General features: G+C 43.3%; 1 protein-coding gene across 2 annotated transcripts in view; it reads left to right on the forward strand.

Annotated features, from left to right (window-relative positions):
* Positions 1-19,747, forward strand: part of trpm3 (transient receptor potential cation channel, subfamily M, member 3) — a 105,571-nt gene that overhangs the window by 22,136 nt on the left and 63,688 nt on the right. The gene's annotated exons all lie outside the window — the stretch shown is intronic.

The raw sequence follows: 19,747 nt of genomic DNA on the forward strand, positions 1-19,747 counted from the left end.
CTGAGCTGAGTGTAATAACGTGTGCAAATGAGTCTATATTAATCTGTGTGTTTTAGCCTGTGTGGGTGCACTCGCATAAAATCTGATCTTCATTATTCATGTGCTTCCGCGTTACAAGCGCTCTTCTTTCTGTTCTTCCTCCTTTGATCTGGTTTTATCAAAGTGTCTCCCTGAACAGTGCGGCTGTGATTCTGAACCACACTAGCAGAGTGCCTGGACTCGCGTGGCGGGCATTTGCATTAGTATAGGCTTCTTAAATGAACATCATTGTAGTCCTTGATTGAATGTGCCTAGTGTGTGTGTGTGTGTGTGTGTGTGGATATTAACACTTATTCTGCCATGGAAGACCTCCGTGCATTGTAAGTAATAGAGTATATTCGTCGTATAATGTATTAATAAGATATTAAATAGACTTAAATAGCCTTAAAGTCAGGCTCCTGCAGAGTTTCAGTTGCAGAAGCTGCACGTTAATCCTGCTAGGGAGGCATCGGTGCAAAATTAATATAGGCTTATCATTATTGTTGAATATTTTTTTGCACAACAAGCACTTTCCTCCCATGTCTCTCTAACTTATTACTTTCCTGCTTCTGCCAAGTGTGAATGTGTGTGTGTGTGTGTGTGTGTGTATGACTACAATTCACAGGCTGTCAGGGAAATGTCCTGTCTTCTTCAGATGGATCAGATTGTGTATGCATGGCAGAGAGTTTGCATCTGTGCACAGACTTGTCTATGAGTGTGAGTATTTATAACGCAGCGCTGCAGGCAAGTGTGTACTCTTCTACCAATGACATGTGAGCATATGGCTGGTCAACAAGGGGTCATTGTGCATTCCCACTTGGCTGCAAATAGTATCCATTGGTGTCCTTATCACTTTCTATTTATTTATATTCACACCGAGCATCATAGCTTTGATTTACGCCAGGCTGTGTTTGTACTAAATCAGATAAATCGTAATGTCAGGAAATCCGATTACTGGTCACAGATTAATTAGATTTTTTAATTAATTTTTTTAAATAAGGATGACTGTTGAGTCCAACTGCCTTTAATTTAAGAAGATAATCACTGTTTCACTCTGTTTTCCACTTTCCCCTGATGAAGCTAGCTCGTTGCAGGATATTTAGCCACTTTGCTGAGGGGGCGTGTCCAATCTGGTGACCTAACCTTCTGATAATCCCTCATCCATTGATGTGATTCCATGCAATTAATTAAACTTTTTTTTTTGCCACTTTCAGTGCCTTAACTCACTGAGAAACACATGAATGGAGGTGTGTCTGCGTGTGTGTGTGTGTGTGTGTGTGTGTGTGTGTGCGTGCTCAGGTATTGATTACCTGAAGATCTAATTTCCACAGTGTTGACAGCCAAAGGCTAGAATTGTGCACAAACCCAGAGTAAATGTTTTATTTCTATTGTTTGTTTTTCTGTTTATGGGAACACCCCCATGTCCCAGATATAAATATGATAGGTCTGGGTCACTGAGAATGGATTTGAGTCTTTCATGGTGTTTGCAGAGGCGGCACCACATTTTATTGATGACTCCATACAGACAGCGAATGAAGTTTATGCTGTTACGAGCGTTAGACAGGAAGTTGAACTCATTACAACAGCGTTCGACTGACTTTTCAAGTAGCAATCAATTGATCAAGTGCCACTTGACAGAGGAGCTCCTGCAGAATTAGATGAAGGGTGGGGGGGGGGGGGGGGGGGACTCCTGAGGTTTTCCTCTTATTCATGAGGTCTCTTCCAGGAACAGACGATTCGTTCAGTTTGTGTTCACTGTCCCTTTGAAACCGTGTACCCTTTTATCGCAACCTTTATAATGAAGTTGAAGTTTTAACCGTGTCTGGTGATCAAAGAGTTTCCCCTGTCAGAGATTGACTTCTGTTCTTCAAATATACAACAGTGATGGATGGGATTTTGGTGTGTAAAATTCATCTTTCATCCTGCCTCTGCAGCTTCTTTTACTTTTAAATTCACCAACATCCAGCTCAGTCATTTTGTCGCTCTCTTTTCTGAAGCCTTTCAGCGTGGAGTGTGTCTTATATTCCACATTTTGATTGTTTGCTTTGTTTTGATTGCGATGCGACATTCATTTCTTCCTGATCAGTCAGAATCTGACAGTTAATTTCACATCTCCTCATCCTGACAGTGTTAATGCCTCCATAGTGCTGTGCAGTAATTGTGTAAAGTAAAAGCTCCATACAGGGAATACAGTAATAATCCTTTCGATAATCTTCATTCCTTCTCTGTCCTCCCTCCTTCGTCTTTACCTTCTCTTTTTGCCACCTCTTTCCTTTCCAGCGGTGCAGTGGCGCAGTGGTTGGGAGGGTCGTCCTACGGCCGAGGGGTTGGTGGTTCGATCCCTGGCTCAGGCGCATGTGTACGCTGTCGTTGTGTCCTTAGGCAAGACGTTTCACCCGCATTGCCCGGGCGCATGCGCACGCTGCGACCAGCAGCAGTTCAAACTGCTATAAACCAGATTGCCCTCCAAGGGACGGATTAATGAGGTGTTGTATTGGATTGTATCGGATATCCCCTGCAAACATAACACAAATATATCTCTCTAACGCAGGAAATAAAATTGCAGTGTTTTGAATCATGTGATTTAGTTATGAGGACAAAATACGTTATGTGCATAAAATGTGGTATAAAAATGTGAAATCGGACAGACGGTATAACCAGAGTACAGTTTGTCACCCATAGATGGTGCCACTCATTTTTGTATCTACTGTAGTTACAGTGAGGCAGGTGGATGCAGGTAAATCTGTTTAAATTGCTGTGAAAGTCACTGATCTCAGCAGACAGGTATGTCCCGCTTTAAAGTAACATGCGTGAGAGGAGGGCCAATCTGTGTCTTCTCTCTGCATGTGAGCCCTATGGGAGTGTGGGCGGGGCCTTCCAAAGGATAGCCATGCATGTGGTGCAGCGGTGATGATTGCTGCACTCAAGAGTTTGACAGGAAGAGTCTGTCTGATGATACATATAATACCCTCTTATTGTTTTGAACTGAATATGATGCATAATTGATTGTTGGAGCGGATAAAGACTTTTTTTTCCCTCTGAGTCGGATCTTTTATGTACAAATAATTTTCTGTGCTTCATCGACGCACCCTGATAAAGCATTACGGTTTGGACCGTAGCGATTGTACCAATTACCAACTGCTTATTGAATTAAATTTGTGGTGTGATGATAATAATAATAGCTATAGTATTTGCAGTAGCATTGCATGAATCAAAAATGCCTCAAATGAAACGATTCAGCACGATTATGGTGCATGTGCAAAGAAACTGAGCCCATGCACATTGTCGTGTGGGTCTGAGGTGTCCAACTCGACACAGATTCTAAACACCGCTGAGGAATTGCGATGTGTGATTTTTGGGCTTTGTAAATTAAATTTGCTCGACCCAACGCATCCCAAACGTGTCGAGAGCAAATGCCATGTGAGTGTTGAATGAAACGGAAGGATACTGTCACGCACACGCCTGCGGGAGGATCCTCCCCCGGTTCTTCTACGGCATGTTACCAAGTCTTAAACTCACAGGATGTGCCGGAAATGCTTGTTGACATCCTAATTAAATGGCAAAACTGCATTTATGAGGTTTCCATTAAATCGGCATTTGAATAACGAGCCAAAGCATAGGGAGCATAAACTGCCAATTAACACCTAATTCCTTTATTCTGCCAGACATAAATATATTCTTTTATATTTCTGATTTGGCACAGTTCCATGTAACATCATGGGACGTATTTCAAGCTGCTTGCACAATTGTTTTTCATGCTTTCCAGAATATCTGCAGCATTAAACAAGAAGCCGGCTCAGGGAAACAATGTGATGTCATCCTAAGGCTTTCGTTAATGCAGCAGATAGTACAGAATGACTTTACCCACCAGTCATCTGCTGAATCATTTATGAAAATCAATGTTGGAAGCGCCTTTAGTTTCAGAATAAATGTATAATCTGCAAACACTTCCAGCTTTCACTGTGGAAAATTCTCACTAACTTGCATTAGAGCATCATGGCCACACACAAAGGTGAAAGGCCACATCCATCCACACACAGCGTCACGCCTTGTCATCAGCGCAGCAGCAGCGGCATCCAGGAGTCATGATCTCGGAGCACTGACCTTTGACTTGCACACTGTCACAGGGAATTGGTGATGGACGGCTATCCAGTTATGTATAAGGAGAGTATGTCATGAATCCCCCTGAAGCTGTTCATGAATGCAACTAGATTGTGTGTTTCTCTATTCGCTGCTTGAGTTTTCTTGTGTACCGTATTTTCACACCCATAGGACGCACCCAAAAGTCTTAGATTTTTTTCAAAATGTGCCGCGCGTCCATTGGTCCGCGCGGCCTATTTGTTGTTGTAAGGCGGACTCAGTCAGGCGCCTCGCGGAGTGATATGCCGATGCGCTTCACCATGTTCCGTGTTGACGGAAGTGGCTGCCGAGGCTGTCGGTCCCGCAGCAGAACACGGGAATAGAGCAGCGGAGAGAGAATCCAGCATTAATGAATCCATGGAGGAAGAGGAGGAAGCAAGAAGAAGACCTGCAGCAACTCGGTTCTTGCGATCGGCGACTCCGTGCGCGGCGATCTCACCAATACGGTCTAAACCGGAGTGAAGCTAGCTAGCGCGCTAACGGGCTAACTAGCAAGCTAGTTTATCATCATCATCCCCGGTGGATTAACCAAAGAACTCCAACCGTTCAACGTTAAACTGCGGGCTGCGTGGGAGCGCTGGACGACAGAAGGAGAACACAGTTCCACTCAGAGTGGAAGGCAGCGCAGCGCCACAGTTTGACTGGATTGTAGCCGCTTCGGCTAACTGTCTGCTAGCATTGTTGTTCGCTTCATTTCCGAGGCGCCGCACGGCACAGAAAGAGACTCTGACAGTGAAGAAAGAGGCCGGCATGTTTGACGGAGATCTAGCGCAGCTGTTCACTACAGAAACAGAGGACGAGGGCTTTGATGGGTTTGATTAATGACTCTGTTTTGCTCCGGCTCTATTTTTGAAAACGCGTACTAGTATGCTTGTTTGATTGATGATGATTAAAGATGTGAGTACCAAACTCAGTTTTGCTCCTGCTTTATTTTGCGCACCTATCATGCCGGCGCCTTTTGATCCGCGCGCCCTTTGTATGTTTGAAATACCGAAAAATCAGCTGTTAATGAGACTGCGGCGAATCACCAGGTGCGTCATAAGGTCGTGAAAATACGGTAGTTTGCCGCTGGATTTTATGTCCAACTTTGATATATTGCATGTTTGTTTTGCTCCTTTACTTTTTGCTTTGCGAGCAGTCCTGCAGAACATTTTGAAGTATTTATATCGATCTTGTTTTCAACATAATGTCAGCTTGGCAATTTATTTGATTATTTTTTTCTTAGCCTTCTATATGACTAAATAATTTGCATTTTAATATTCAATGTTTAAAAGCACCTTGTGGCGTACTGAGTGTGGTGTGCTGCAAAGTAATAAAATAAAGTGGCTCAAAAATGCAAGGCACCTTCCGAGTATAAAAAGGTCAAGTAGGTTTAGATAAACAGTTTTTTCTTACGTTGAGAATGAATGCCGGGATATGCTGCAGCCCGCCCAACCCTGCACAGAATAGGAGGTGAAAAAGGATAGATGGACCCACTCCACAATGAAAACAACATTATGTACAAATAAGCTTAATTGGCATTATGCTAAATCGTTTCTTTGCAAGGATTTAGATGAAAGGCTTGATGCCCCTGGAGCCAGGTGGAAACGGCCACCCTGGCACCATCCCCATCTACGGTACACTTCACAAAGCTTTAATGCAAAATGTCAGGCTCTAAAATTAAAAGTCTGCATGCAAATCAAAGCATACAAGAAGCTGGACTACCCTTTTCATAACTTTGACTAATTAAATTGCTGCAGTAGGAGGGGGCGCCTAGAATCTGTAATTGGGCTATTATATGATGGACTGTAAATGTGGGCTAGCGCATTATGGCATATTTATATGTCCAATGATGCTTAGTAGTTGATTTAACGCTTATCAATAGGTCAGCAAGAAATCTGTAAAGACAGTAATCAAGGCCTTTCTATTCAGTTGCTCTCAAACCTGACTTGAAGATGCGTTTCTGACCGCAAGAGAGAAGTTAAAGTGCTTCTGGAATAAATCTCATCACAGAAACTCGTGACGGACCGCCCGGGGTACGACCCGCTCACCCTCACCCGGTGCAAATAAGGCAACGTCAGCGCGAGTTCCAATATCAGCACCACGGACAGCGACAAGCACGGCGTCAACATTTACAAGCCCAAGACGCCAATGAAGCCTTTACTTTCTCTGAAGGGTTTATTTAAGTATTGAAACATAAATGTACTTGTGTATATGTGTATATATATTCAGTTAATCAATAACTTAAGCATTCTTTTTGTAGCTTCCCCTCAACTCATCCCTGGTCTGAAAACAAATCTGCCTTCAAATCTTTTCGAGCGCCACCTGTTCGATCCTCATGGGACGGGGTGGTTAGGCACGCCCGTCTGTGGATGTCTGAACATGTGGTAGTCGGTAAATAATTGATGTGCTCTTGGTAATTGTAGATGAGGCTGAGTCATAATATCATTTCTCCATGTTGTAACATGCTATCAAAACTTGTGGTTAACTCCAGTAGATGAAGATGAATTGTTTGTTGACCTCGCTCAATTCAAGGTGCTTTTTTAAATACATAATACAAACAAGCCTTAAAGGAAAGAAAAGTGTTTTTGCTCTTTGCCGGTTTAATATTTTTCTGCAGCAGTAAAGGAGAGCAAATTGAACTGCACCTGAACTGCACCTGAACGGCATCTGAATAAAGAGTGTGGCCTTTATCATGTTAAGAAATCAAATAAGGACTCTCTTTTCTTTTTAGCTTTCATTCCTTCCCTGCACACGATGTGCAGGTACGCATTGTTGGAAATGCAGGTTTTCTTGTCGTTTTTGTCATTTTGCTGTATTGATGCATCAAATGAGTAACTGACTTATTTGTTTCACATGAATCATGTCTGAAGAAAATTGGATTATTGATGGCAGGAAAATAATGCTCTCTCACTCTGTCTCCTCCCATCATTCTCCTCTATCGCTCCTTCTCGCCGTTTTCCTCCCTGCTTCATCGTCCATGACCATCAACATCCCTCTGATAAATTTGCTCCTCTCTTCTGGCTCTTGTTCTCTCTATTGATCAAGACAAACCAGCCATCTGAATGTAATCTCAACGGGGAATCGATAAAGATCTACGTCGGTAACGATGATGAAGTTTTGCAGAACTTTCTCCTTAATGTGGATCGAGCTGGGTGCCGCTGTGCTCACGAAGACCGATGACTGTGCTCACGCTAAGCTAAACTAGCCCCCACTGACACTTCATTGATTCTAGTGTAAATTCAGTGCAGATGTTTTATCTCACCTGGTTTATGGACCTTAACTGTCGTCTGCTGCTCTGTTGTCCAGCTGGGCATCAACCTGCTGTTGATTCAATGTGCAGTCATTGAATTTTGTCATCATTGCACAAATTTGTTTCAGAACCCAAAAATAAAAACACACATGCTTTCCATTCGTAAGTGAATTTTGCTCTTCTCTCCGATCTGCTCGGGAAGTAATCCCCTCCTGGATGGTGACTATCCCTCCTCACGAGAAGTTTCTGCATCTCTTCCTGCTGTCTTTATGAACTATTACGCGTCTCTCTCTTTCCTTCTGTTGATTGTTGGCATCCGTCTCTCACTCTTTACCCGTCTCCCTCCAAAGACTGTTTTCTGCTGCTCACACAATTTGTTGTTTCAGTCGGAGTGATCTCATTTAGGTCATTAGCTGTGAGTGGTGGCGTCTTAAATCATGCCGGGACAGCTTTAAATATCTCGAATGCCTCCTCCCAACCGTTTCTCTGTGCTTGCACATTAGAACCCAAAAATAAAAATACACATGCTGCCAAACACCAGTCACGCACACACACACAGCTTCACTCTCATTTGTACACGTGTGCAGTATATTCTCTGAACACCCCTACAGGTGAGTCAGAGAGACATGCTGTTTTATTGCACACGTATGATTAACCTCCTCCCTTTTTCCCCTTAACGATACTTTTATTGGTGTTTTAAGTGTGTTCCCTATCCCGCACGAGGAAGAGGAGTCTGTACCCATTGACCTTTCTGCAGCTGAACTTGCGCACACACACACACACACATGTTTGTGTGACACTGTGGGCCTCACATGAATTAAGATGTGTACGAAGATGGTCTCATTTCTGTTTCCTCTGCACCTCCTCCCATCCTCTCCTCCATCACGCTAACTTTCATCCCCTCTAAATGCAAAGAGCGGCTTGAAGTCTCGGGGCTCAGCGATTGGACAGCGCCCAGTGAAGCTTCACTGGCTTTAGCCTGTGTGTGTGTGTGTGTGTGTGTGTGTGTGCTTGTGTATGCATAAGTGGTGGGTCTTCAATATGAATTTATTCACATGCGCATCACTGGATGAAAGACGGGACAGAGGACTGGGAGTCTTTCTAGACACATTGAGGGTCGCGTGATTTCCTAAGGGGACAATTTTAGGTTACCTGAGGAGGGCAATCATTTTCTCTCCAGTTATTACACTACACCATTTCTAATGAACATTAATATTATTAATTGGCATAATGTTGATATTTTTAATGACATGTTTTTATGTTAAGGATGTCTAAATACTGTGCAACACCATAAATTAATGATATTAAGGTTAAAGTGGGATTTGGCACAGCACACTCTTATCTGGTTCAGTAAAACCCCCAAGGTGTAAAAGAATCTGAGACTGGGTTGGTTTTAGCATGAAGTTAAGTGTGTGTGTGTGTGTGTGTCCGTGCGTGCATTTGTGTGAGTATAATTTGGGGAGACGTTGAGTGTGTGAGAGGCTTTAAAAAGTAATATGAGAAAACGCGTCCATACTCTGTGTCTGCATGTGCGCCTGTAAATTGGATATAAGGACATGGAACATGAAAAGTGACCAGCATGGCCACACGGGGCTATTTTTGTCCCTTCATCCATCTCTCAGTCGTTCTCACGCTCCGTCCTGGATTCTTCTCCCCCTCCTTCTTCCCACCTTCCTGTCATCTCTCCTCTGTCCAATACATCAAACATCTAATATCTCATATATAGAACTCAGTCAAACCGGTCTGTCCTGTCAGTAACAAAGATGGCTACAGCCCCCCCACCACCCTCCCCCACCCTGAAGGGATGACTGTCGTTTTACTTCTGAGAGGTTATTACAGCCGTGCTCTACTTTGGCTTCCACAGGCAGTCTAAAATTATCCAAGCAATTCTACCATGAATCATTTACACACTTTTAAATATCCCACACAATGCCGCTCCCAAAAGTTTGGTTTCCATCTAAGTCATATATATTGTATAAACTGCATAATATTAATTTGCGTAGCCCCTTTTTACCTTCGACAAGGAGGTTATGTTTCTGCCTGTTTGGCTGCCTGCCTGTATGACTGTTAAAATGTTGGGAATGTTACCAGGAACAGATTATCAAATGTTTGGTGATGATCCAGAAGAGATCCTGGATTCTGGATCACGTTAAAATTGTCATTAACATTGCTGTAAATGGAGCTTCAAAATTTGTTCCTCAATATCTCGGTTGATTATTGACCAATGTTTATGGAATACAATTGCATTTGTGTTTTCTTCCTACTGTGTATTTAATATTAGAGATAGAGATTTCTAACAAGCGTTGTCTTACAGCTGAGTCAATTCCACATCGGAGCATGTCAGCGGATTTGTTCTAGCTTTCATACCCAAGGAGACAGATCCAGTTGAAATCCAAGACCAAGACGCTGTGGAATTAGTAAAGGACAAATGGATTTGTTGTGTCTTCAAAAGCTGTGGATCAGGATCCAGAAGGATCCACCATTACTGAAAGTGAGCTTTTAGTGAATAACTTCTAAACTAATAGTGATATCAATGTGAATCCAGTTTATAAAGGTTTGTTTTCATCGTTAAGTAATAGAAACATAGAGAGAAAATAAATGTAAGGCCATTATTATTGGTTTAAATCACAATATAGGGCGACTGAGGAGCTTACCGGAGGTCTGCGCTCTCCGAGTGCTTTTCTAGTTCTTTAATCCCTCTGGCATATGATGCAGGGAGATAAACTGTCTATGGAGGAAGAGGAGTCTGTTACCACAAGTCTTTCTTGTAGGGATTTGCAGACAGCAGGAGGAAATAACATCTCCTACTTCTTCAAATCACCTCATTGCCCCGAAGTCTCACTTCTCTTTTTCTCCCTCGAGATGAAGTATGTGGAGATTTCTCCTTTTCTAATCCTGACCTGCTTGTGCAGTAGACAGATGAGTTCTGGTGCATCAATGCATTTTGTTTCTGCCAGAAAGAGGAGAACTGAGGGTCTAATTGGCCGACCAGATAGCGAGCATGCAGGCTGTGATTGGACAGGAATGTTCTTGCGGATATCTCAGAGATTAAAGGCGTTTTATTCCACCTCTACATCGACTGAGCTTAGAGCAGAAGCTGAGAGGCGAGAAGACAAATGTGAGCTGTGGCAGGACAGATGTTCAGCTTGTTCACCAGTAAAACCTTCACCTCTGCAAAATTAGCAGAACACAAAGCTAACGCTCTTTATGTAATTTGGTCCACTTCAGTATTCTGAAAAATGTCTCTGTGTTACATCACCCTGGCAGGTTGACTGAGAGAATTAGATCCTTTTGCAAATATTTTTTTTAGTATGGTCATTAAATCTTAAGTGCAATAAAGTTAAAAAAAATTGGTTGGAAATATCAGCTTCTTCCTCCTCAAGAGGAGGTTCTGGTTCTAACTCTTCTTTCCTGCAGAGTGGGCAACAACAGTGGCAGAACATCAAGAGGATTATGCGCTCCATGAGGACAACCAGAGACTGAGACAACACGGCACTCTGCTTGCCTTACAGCCCGATCCCTAAAGGAGGAAACGGGGATGCACCAGTTTCCCAGAAAGAAAGTGATTGAGTCAGAGAGACAGAGAGTTGAGGGGATTGACAGAAAAAAAAAACAGAGAAGGGAGGAAAATGAAGAGACAATTATGCAGGGAAAAGAAAGCAGCTAAGTGAGGAAACATGAACGAATGAACAGGCAGGCAGAAAAGGCTGCAGGAAATAGAATGGGGGGGGGGGGTTCCTCATGATGAATGTGTGCCCGGTAGTCGGAGGAATGGTTGGCAGGTATTTGCTTTAACTACTCATTGCCCCATGAACATATATCATTCAGTATGCTTCACGGCTTCTAACCATGACCTCAACCGTTCCGTACAATACTTTGTTTTTGGTCACATTACACATTTATATATTTTAAATACATGTCTGTCAGACTGTGCGTCTGCCAAAGAAGGTCAGGTATTTCATGGTGGCGAATGCCAAGGGAGGCGGACAAAGAAAGCCTGGACCAGAGAGAGGCTTGAAATGAGAGTATAGCTATTTGGGGAAACCTCACAACCCCCCCCCCCCCACACGAGCCATTTCATTGGCAGACACCGGCTCATGAGCACGTATCGGGATGCAAAGTACACATCCGCAGGGACACAGGCTCAGTGTGTGTGATGGAGGGAGAAATATATACTATGTATAAGATTAAATATATTATTTATGAACAGGATCACGTACACACAATCGCCCTCTATCATTCCCGTATTCACATGTTTGCATGGAGGCATGTTTCCCACTGGAACTGAATGGATTGATAGAATGGGACGGGTGACCGAGGTGGGAATAGAGGAAAGAAAAGCAATTAAATTGGCAGTTAAATGGTAGCAGCGCAGCAGAGCACCGGATAGTCAGTCGCTGGTTTAATAACGGAGAGCCCTCACGACTGGATGTGTCATCACGGCACATAGCCGAAGAGCCGGTGACATGTTAATCCGGGGGGGGGGGGGGGGGACTCCTCCGTCACCCATTTGGACTTGCAAGGAATGAAGGGAATCTGCCAGGATTTTAAAATGTCTGGTGTTACTAAGCCGTGGAACGGGAGGAGACTAAAAACAAACACTGAGGTGCTGACTCAGCAGTGTGAGGAACAGCTGGCTCACGGATGATCAATTTAACAGCTGATTTGTGCTGGTAAAGGGTGCCTTGAGATAACTTTCTGACGTTATAGAAATGAAAATGAATTGAATTGGTGCAGCCATTATTTTTTTAGTTATTCAAATCACCCATTTCATTGTAAAAAAAATTACAGAGATTAGAGAAAATTATAGTTTAATAAATAGCGAATCTGCATTGGTGTGTGAATGAACTTTCCAGTATACTCGATAGTGTGTTAAGCTTAAGGTTGCATGTCCTCTCGTGTCTTTGCGGAGTCCCTTTATTTAATATATATATATATATATATATATTTATTTCATGTTTTGTGAGTTTCATACAAAACAAAACTTTTCCTGCCGCCAGTAGGTGGCGCTGTAACTGAAAATTCGCAACAATTTGACGAATTTTACACCTGCGGACGAAAGGAATGGGTACTTTTGCTGGATAATTTTTCACCCCTTCTCAAAAATGTACAATTGAATAAAGCTCCAGAAACATAATAAGAACGATTCCTCACATTGTCATCATACGCCCTTTCACAGGTTAACCCTAATCTTTGTTCGCCTGTGTGTGCGCGTTATCCGGGTTCGGATGCACCGACAAATAATTACACTTCTGCATCCCGAACCAAATGAATTGTGAGTTTCCTCAAACATTTCCATCCTCCGTTCATGCCCTCCATTCCCAGTCATATTCCTCATTTGTCCCTACTTCTCGGTGTTTTCTTACAGGAACAAGTCTGTGGGCTGACAGTCTGACAGCTAGAAAAGAGTGGAAAAAGGAAGCCAAACAAAGGAAGAGGATAGGAGGCGATGAAGTGCTTCAAGGGAGGAAAGAGAGGACAAATACTATTTTCTGCGAGGTAGAGAAACAGAGAAAAGTCGAGGGTTGAAGGCAGTAATGAGTTGCGGAGACAGTGAGACAATAAGGAGGGGGTAAGGGGTGCAGAGGTTCATAATAATGCAATGAGAAGCAGGACTGAAATCGTGGAACAGACGTGATTAGTGACGGAGCCTGAGAGAACGGGGCAGAAAATGAGACGGGGAAAACCTGGTAGTGAATTAGGATGTGAGAAAGAGAGGTTTCCCTCGCCTGATCCCGAGCCAGCTCTTTTTGCCTTATCGGGCTAACCCAGACATGAGAGAAAAACATGTACCCATGATGCACTGGGGCTCTTACCCATACACTTGGAATGAACCCCCAACCCTGTCCTATCAGCTCAGAGGTCGGCTGCCAGCGCCAGCGGCTCTTCATCTCTGGCTTCAGGGAGAGATTTGTATCCAGGTCTCAAACACACACTCACACACATAATGATTCTTTGTCCAAACATGAAGTGTACAAACAAATAAACACAAACAGAAATCCAGACAGAATTTCATTTCCAACATTTGTCATCCAGACTTGGGCTCTCTGGAGTCTCAACCGTTCGGTAAATGAATTGTTTGCTTCTCTATGTGGTCAACCCTGGAATCAACTGGCGACATGTCCAGGGTGTACCCGATTCTTAGGGCTCCATGGGATAGAAACCCTGACTGCTGCCTCGTCCTGTGATGGACGAGCAGTAAAAAAAGAACAGATGAATGTATGTGAATACTGTACTTTGAACTTGTACTTCCTCCGAGTTTCATGGTAATAATTGTTCGGGCTGCACAGTATCTTTTTTTTTTTTTTAACTGATACAGATGAGTGGTTGAAAGAAGTTTAACCTAATTGGCTCTGTGAACTAAACTTTAATAATCAGATATATTTGAAATCTTGACTTTATCAGTTTAATAATTTATCGGTCCCATGTATGAGCCACAATACTAATAACACATCTGCTCCAGTTAGCACGAAAGAGCACTCGGCTGCTTTTAGCTGCAGCGCCTTGCAATATTCATTCATAAGTGCGCTGTCTGAATGCACGCAGGGCCACTGCATTTATCACACAGCTTGCTTGACATTTAATCTGCAATAAAATATTCTCACTTCTCATTCTTGTGTCCATGCATGCTGTGAGTATGTGCGCATATGTTTACCCCCGATGTCCACGAAGCTTGTTTGTGTGTGATCCAGGCAGGTGTTAGTGAGAGTGGCTGTCACTGACAGACACTGACGAGGCAGCTGATGAGTTCATGAAAGCATTTCCGTAGCGCTGGGGCCAAAGCCAGCAGACCACGTGGTGCCATTTCGACTTGACTCGGGCGTGAAAAGTCGACATCAAAGCCTCTTGAAACATTCTTCATTCCATTTGAAATGACAGCGAGGAACGGAAAGAGAGGGAGCCGGGTGGAGATTCTGACTCCTGCACTGTGTGTGTGCAAGGGTGGGAATGACGTTCGGATGAGAGTGACAATCTGGAAACGTGACTCTTTGCTTCTGCGGATAGAATAGAATAAAATAGAAATAGAAAGCCTTTATTGTCATTGCATAGTGGATACACAATGAAATTAGGATTAGGATGCATCATCCATCTGTATGTGCATGCATTAGATAGATAGAGGTTACCAAAGCATTTGTTCAGGGTGACATTGTGTGGCGTTTGACCACGTGTGTGTCCGTCTGCTGTGTGTTAACCTCGTGGTCCCGAGCGTTCCCGAGGCGCTGAGCGACGCACGCCTGTTTCATACAGCGCTACGTGACAAATGGAGATCAACTGATGCACAGAGCAAAGGTTAAGCGCTGCAGATAAGTAGATGGATGAATAATTTCAATTCATTGGCTGTTTCATAGTGAACGGCTGGTGATTCCTGAGGAACATTGCTTTAGAGATGTGCACATGTGGAATGTTTCCAATATCTTTATTGATATAAACACTTTGCCCGGGTACAAATGTGTTATGAAAGTACATTTACCATTTCTAAAATGCCTATCCCGTTGAAGAAAAGGACAAACTAGCTCTGATAGTTTGATTATAGATTTTGGACATTTTCTCTGTAGATTAAGGGATATCACAACATTCTGAGTGATAATGTTATTCGATCTGTTGAACTATATCCACACAATATTACCTAAATACATATTTTGCATTATTTCAATTGAATCTCTTTGGTGTCAGGATGAGTGTTGCCTTGTCACCCTGCAGACTTTCCGCTTCACTCTACTGACAATTAGCTTCGCCGCGAGCTGATCACTTGCATAATTATGGATTTGCTGACTTAAGATGTAAAGCAAAGTCATTTATTGTGAAATCTATGACATGCAGCCGCTTTTTGACACAAAGTAAGTGAGGTAAGCGAGAGAAAGATGAAGCGAGCGTGTCCGCTAACACCTCTGCTGCCCTGTGATTGCTATGCTGAGAGCGTCTGTCTGCACCTGATTGGCTGTCGGGCTGATTGGCTCATTATGTTGGCGATAGGGTGTCCTTTGACACGCGGCACGCTTTGGCGTTTCATTTCACTGGACAAAGTTAACCTGACATTAATCCCTGCAAAGGAAGGCTAGAATACTGCACAAAAAAAACGTCATGCTGATAAAGTAATACTTCTTTCTGCTTCCATATTTGTCTGCACTGCAGCATATCAGCCTTATTGATCTTTGGAGTTGGAGATTGGGCCTAAACAGCAATGTCAGCTTTATTGGTTTTCGGAGTTGGAGATTGGGCCTAAACAGCAATGTATCCTTAAGAAAATCACGTATCAGTGATGCTAACCACAAAGAAAGACTTCAAATGGCTAAGGGGCATAAAGATTGGACTCTGCAGTGATGGAAAAGGGTCGTGTGGTCTGATGAGTCTGTTCCCGTACAGCCTGAGGGGGGGGGGTCATGATCTGCCGGTTGGTCCAGGTGGTCGGGTCAAGGTTTAGCAGTTTTGGGTGCATAAAGGATCAACTGAAGTTTGGATGCTACTTGGTATGGGGTCATTGAGTATTTAGCACCTTATTCTCTAGTTCATGCTATAGCTCTTGCTGTCTCTCCATCTCTGCTCGCTAATTCATATCCATTTGTATGTTTTCATGGCCAGAGCTTTTTCTCGCTGATGTAATGACGTGTAAACACGGGCCATTTACTGAACCGCCTACTTCGTCTTTGTCCAATTAGGCGACATGGCACAAATCCCTGCTGAGCAATGACAAACACCGATTAAATTATCTGCGAACCAGGCCAAAATGCTGCCAGCTGAGATGTCACGATTGTTTGACGAAGACTGAAATCAAGCTGGATAACAGATGTCAGAACGACGGGACCTGCATGACGTGTGTCCAGGTGTGTGCGCCATGATGTGCCGCAGACAAGGTCATTCTGTGCCAGGGATTTTGCCGTTATCATCCTGTCATGTCTGTGGTTAAACAAGCCATCGCCCGCGCCCATCCAATTAGAGTCTGTTACAAACGGCACGCGATCAGTGACAGATGAACAGAGACTCCATTAACGGCGATAGAAATGAGGGACGAAGCAAAGACAGGAGAAAGGATGGACATTCGTCCTTCCTCTAGCTTTTTTCCAACAGGCATAATTAGCAGACAAAAAGTTCTTTCTTGTGAATTCGCTGAGGGCAAGGATCTGGACTTCAGCACGGCGCTTTAATCGAGGCCTGCACGCCATTTACATAATGATTCATGTCTCATTTGACGGGTTATATTTGCTTCTAATAACTGGCCTGCAGGAGCCGAAGAGCAATAATCAGCACACAAACATGCGTCCCCTTTCATGTTCGCGCTCTCACAAACACACAAACAGCCAATAATGATTCATAATGCGGATAATGAATTCTATTTGCGGTGCAATTATGAGTCTGTCATCTGCTTAGATCCGGCTGATACTGGAGCTGCTGTTACAAGTCTGCTTGCGAGGTTGAATTGAACACCTATTCAAATTAACACGATGCTGTACAGGCAAAGGTTGACATGACAACAGCCTCATAATGACGGTCTGATGGAGTTCTTTTATCGTGTTTGTTGGCATGATTATTAGGGACGTCCCGATCAGGGTTTTTTTTGCCCACAAGTCCGAGCCATTTGATTTTGAACCGATACCGAGTCCCAATCCAATACTGCTATAATACGTTTTTTTTTAATTAAAGAAGAGTGAATAAATAGCTCCAGGATGTCCCTTATTTTTTTATTTTATTCATCTTATTTCAACATTTAACTCTGAAACAAAGCACTTCTGTGGTTTGAGTAGAGAGGGCTCACTCTGTGCCACCGTGTAACTCCAGATCTGATAAAAAGTCATGAATATAAGGATTAATATATCCGAGTCGGATTCCGATCGAGTCTGCAAGCACGCGATCGGGCCCGATTTCCAATCACGTGATGGGATCGGGAAATCCCGAATTATTATTTTTAAGTGTTGATCTATATTCATTTGAAAATCTGCTCTGCCACATTGTTTTGGATCCAGTTTTGTTTGCTGTAATTCTAAATGAATTTGACTTTATGCATGTGAGAGCTGGTGAATTATTTTTATTAGGAAACGGCAAATTGTCTTTGCCGGCATGAAAGATAGGAGGCAGGATTTTCTAAGACTGGAAGGACCTTCGATCCGCTCAGGGATTCTGGGCTTTGTTCCCCTGTAAGGATTTGTTTTGCATATTTTAAAGTTAAATCTGCAGTATTTTCATGGCAAGAAATTGTGTAATATTTAAATAACAAAACATAACACTGAGTTTTAGCTCTGCCGCATGATGATTAGTGCCACTGCATTGGCTTCAGATATACAATGCAAACATGCGGATATGAGCTAGATGCTGTGGCACCCTGGGATGCCAAAAAAAAATCATCTGTTGTTGCTGACATCATAGGTTAATTCATTATCTGACTTAAAAGTCTGCATAGGAGCTACAGATCTTTTTCGAGTTTGCTGTTCCACCTCTTACTTCTAAGCCCTTCTTTAAGAGTGTCGGGGGTTAGGGCTAGGGTTAGATTATAACATTTAACAGTGGCGCTGATCTTTAATGAAAAATATGTCCAAACAAAGAGAAAGGGATGCTAAAATGAACCAGAATCTACACAGAGGACGTGCTATAATGAACATTACAGTGTGATAGGACTTCATTTAGAACTACTGCATGGTGCTGTATTGCATTAATTTGTGCCTGAAGATGTCTTTCAAGCTTGTATTTACTCCCACCCTCCAAACATCTTTGGAACTTCCTTTGCTGTGGTGTTACTTATGGGCGTGTTGCTTTTGCCCTTTGTTGTCGTGATGGCCGTTTGACACACTATGTATGTGTTTCCACGTGCTTCAAAACAGTGCCATCATAGGGGACATCAGCTTCCCCCCCAATGAGTATTCTGCATCTGAGTAAGAACACATTTGCCCCACATGCTTACTACACTTCACGCACACGTATGTTGAGTCACTTCTGTCTTTGCCTCACATTTTCACTAAATGGGGGGAGGGGAGGGGGGTCTCCCGTGAGAGCTCATCAGCTCATCCACACTCCCCACCTCTCACCCATCTAGAGTGTTATCAGAAATGTAGGGTTTTAACATCCTTCGCTGCAAACTTAGACCCAAAAAGCTTGACTACAGACACCAGCGGCTTATGATTGGTGGAGACAGAATCGGAAAGCAGGTGAGGTCAAAACTGGGAGGGCGATGAAATGCAGGTGACGCCAATAAAGAAAGGCAGACAGTTGTGGGGATGGGAGTACACAAGCCTGAAAGAAGAGGTGAGTTGGTGACTTGATAAAGCAGCTTGACGAGTGTTTAGCACCGCTATCGTTCAACGGGAACCCCCCCCCCCGGTAAGTACTGGCTCCTAAAAGTAACAGTTTGCTGTCAGCGAAAAGACTAACAGGAAAAAGGTTAGGACACTTCAGACAGCTGTTTCTGTTCTTGCTGCACCAACAAGATTTATTGAAGTGGACAAGTTAATGTCTGAAAGAAGACTTTATGTCACCAGAGGTTGGTGGAGCCCTTTGGGAAATCGGAGCTTTCGCTAAAGTCGAGCTGAAGACAGGGAAGAAAGAGCATTCACACTGGGTGGTGCCTGAGAGATCTCATTAGTCAGTACGGCAGCCTTGTGCAAGTGATGCAACTTTTGAGTTCATTTAAATACGGCATAAATGTTTCCCAGCAGGACTTCCTGAAGAACTGCTTTATAAAATCCACCTGAAGAATTACCTTTTTGCAGATGCTCTTAAACCTCCACATGTTGCATATCTGGTTGCAAGTTTTGTTGTCGTTGCAATTTTAGAATTTTTGCCACAGCCCCTATTATTAATCCACAGTACATATTGCATTACCCAAAATACGAAAATAAATTATATCTTATTTATAATTAGATATTATTCATTCATTCATCTTCTTGAAGACGAGATGATCGTAAGAGTTATTTAGAAAAGAACAGATTTATGGCATCTTTATTGACTCCTGTTCGTCAGTCCTTTCTTTTTGTCTGATAATTGAACGTGAAGGTTTTACTGCTTGAGTCAGAAACCTGGACCTTTCTCTCCGGGTCGATGGCGCTTAACTGAACTCCCACAGTGACAAACCCTTGCGTAAAGCCAGCTGTGTGCCGTCATTGATGTCTTCACTGAAAGTCCACCTTTTTCTGGGTTAGATCCAGGAGGGATGCAGCGTCACCTGAAGGTAGATGAGACACAGGGCAACCGAGCCCTTAATTATGACAGCTCGGAGAATAGGTGCTTCTGTTCTGTCCCCGGTTCCTTATTCTCCACATCGTAGAGACTCGTCTCCCTGAACTCGGCGTTAACCCTGTCACTCCCAGCTCAGCTGTGCTTATCCGCTCCTACTTCCTCCTCGTTAGACACAACGGTGGTGACACAGGTGTG

Source organism: Brachionichthys hirsutus, chromosome 4 (assembly GCF_040956055.1).
Source record: "Brachionichthys hirsutus isolate HB-005 chromosome 4, CSIRO-AGI_Bhir_v1, whole genome shotgun sequence".
Lineage (NCBI taxonomy): Eukaryota > Metazoa > Chordata > Actinopteri > Lophiiformes > Brachionichthyidae > Brachionichthys > Brachionichthys hirsutus.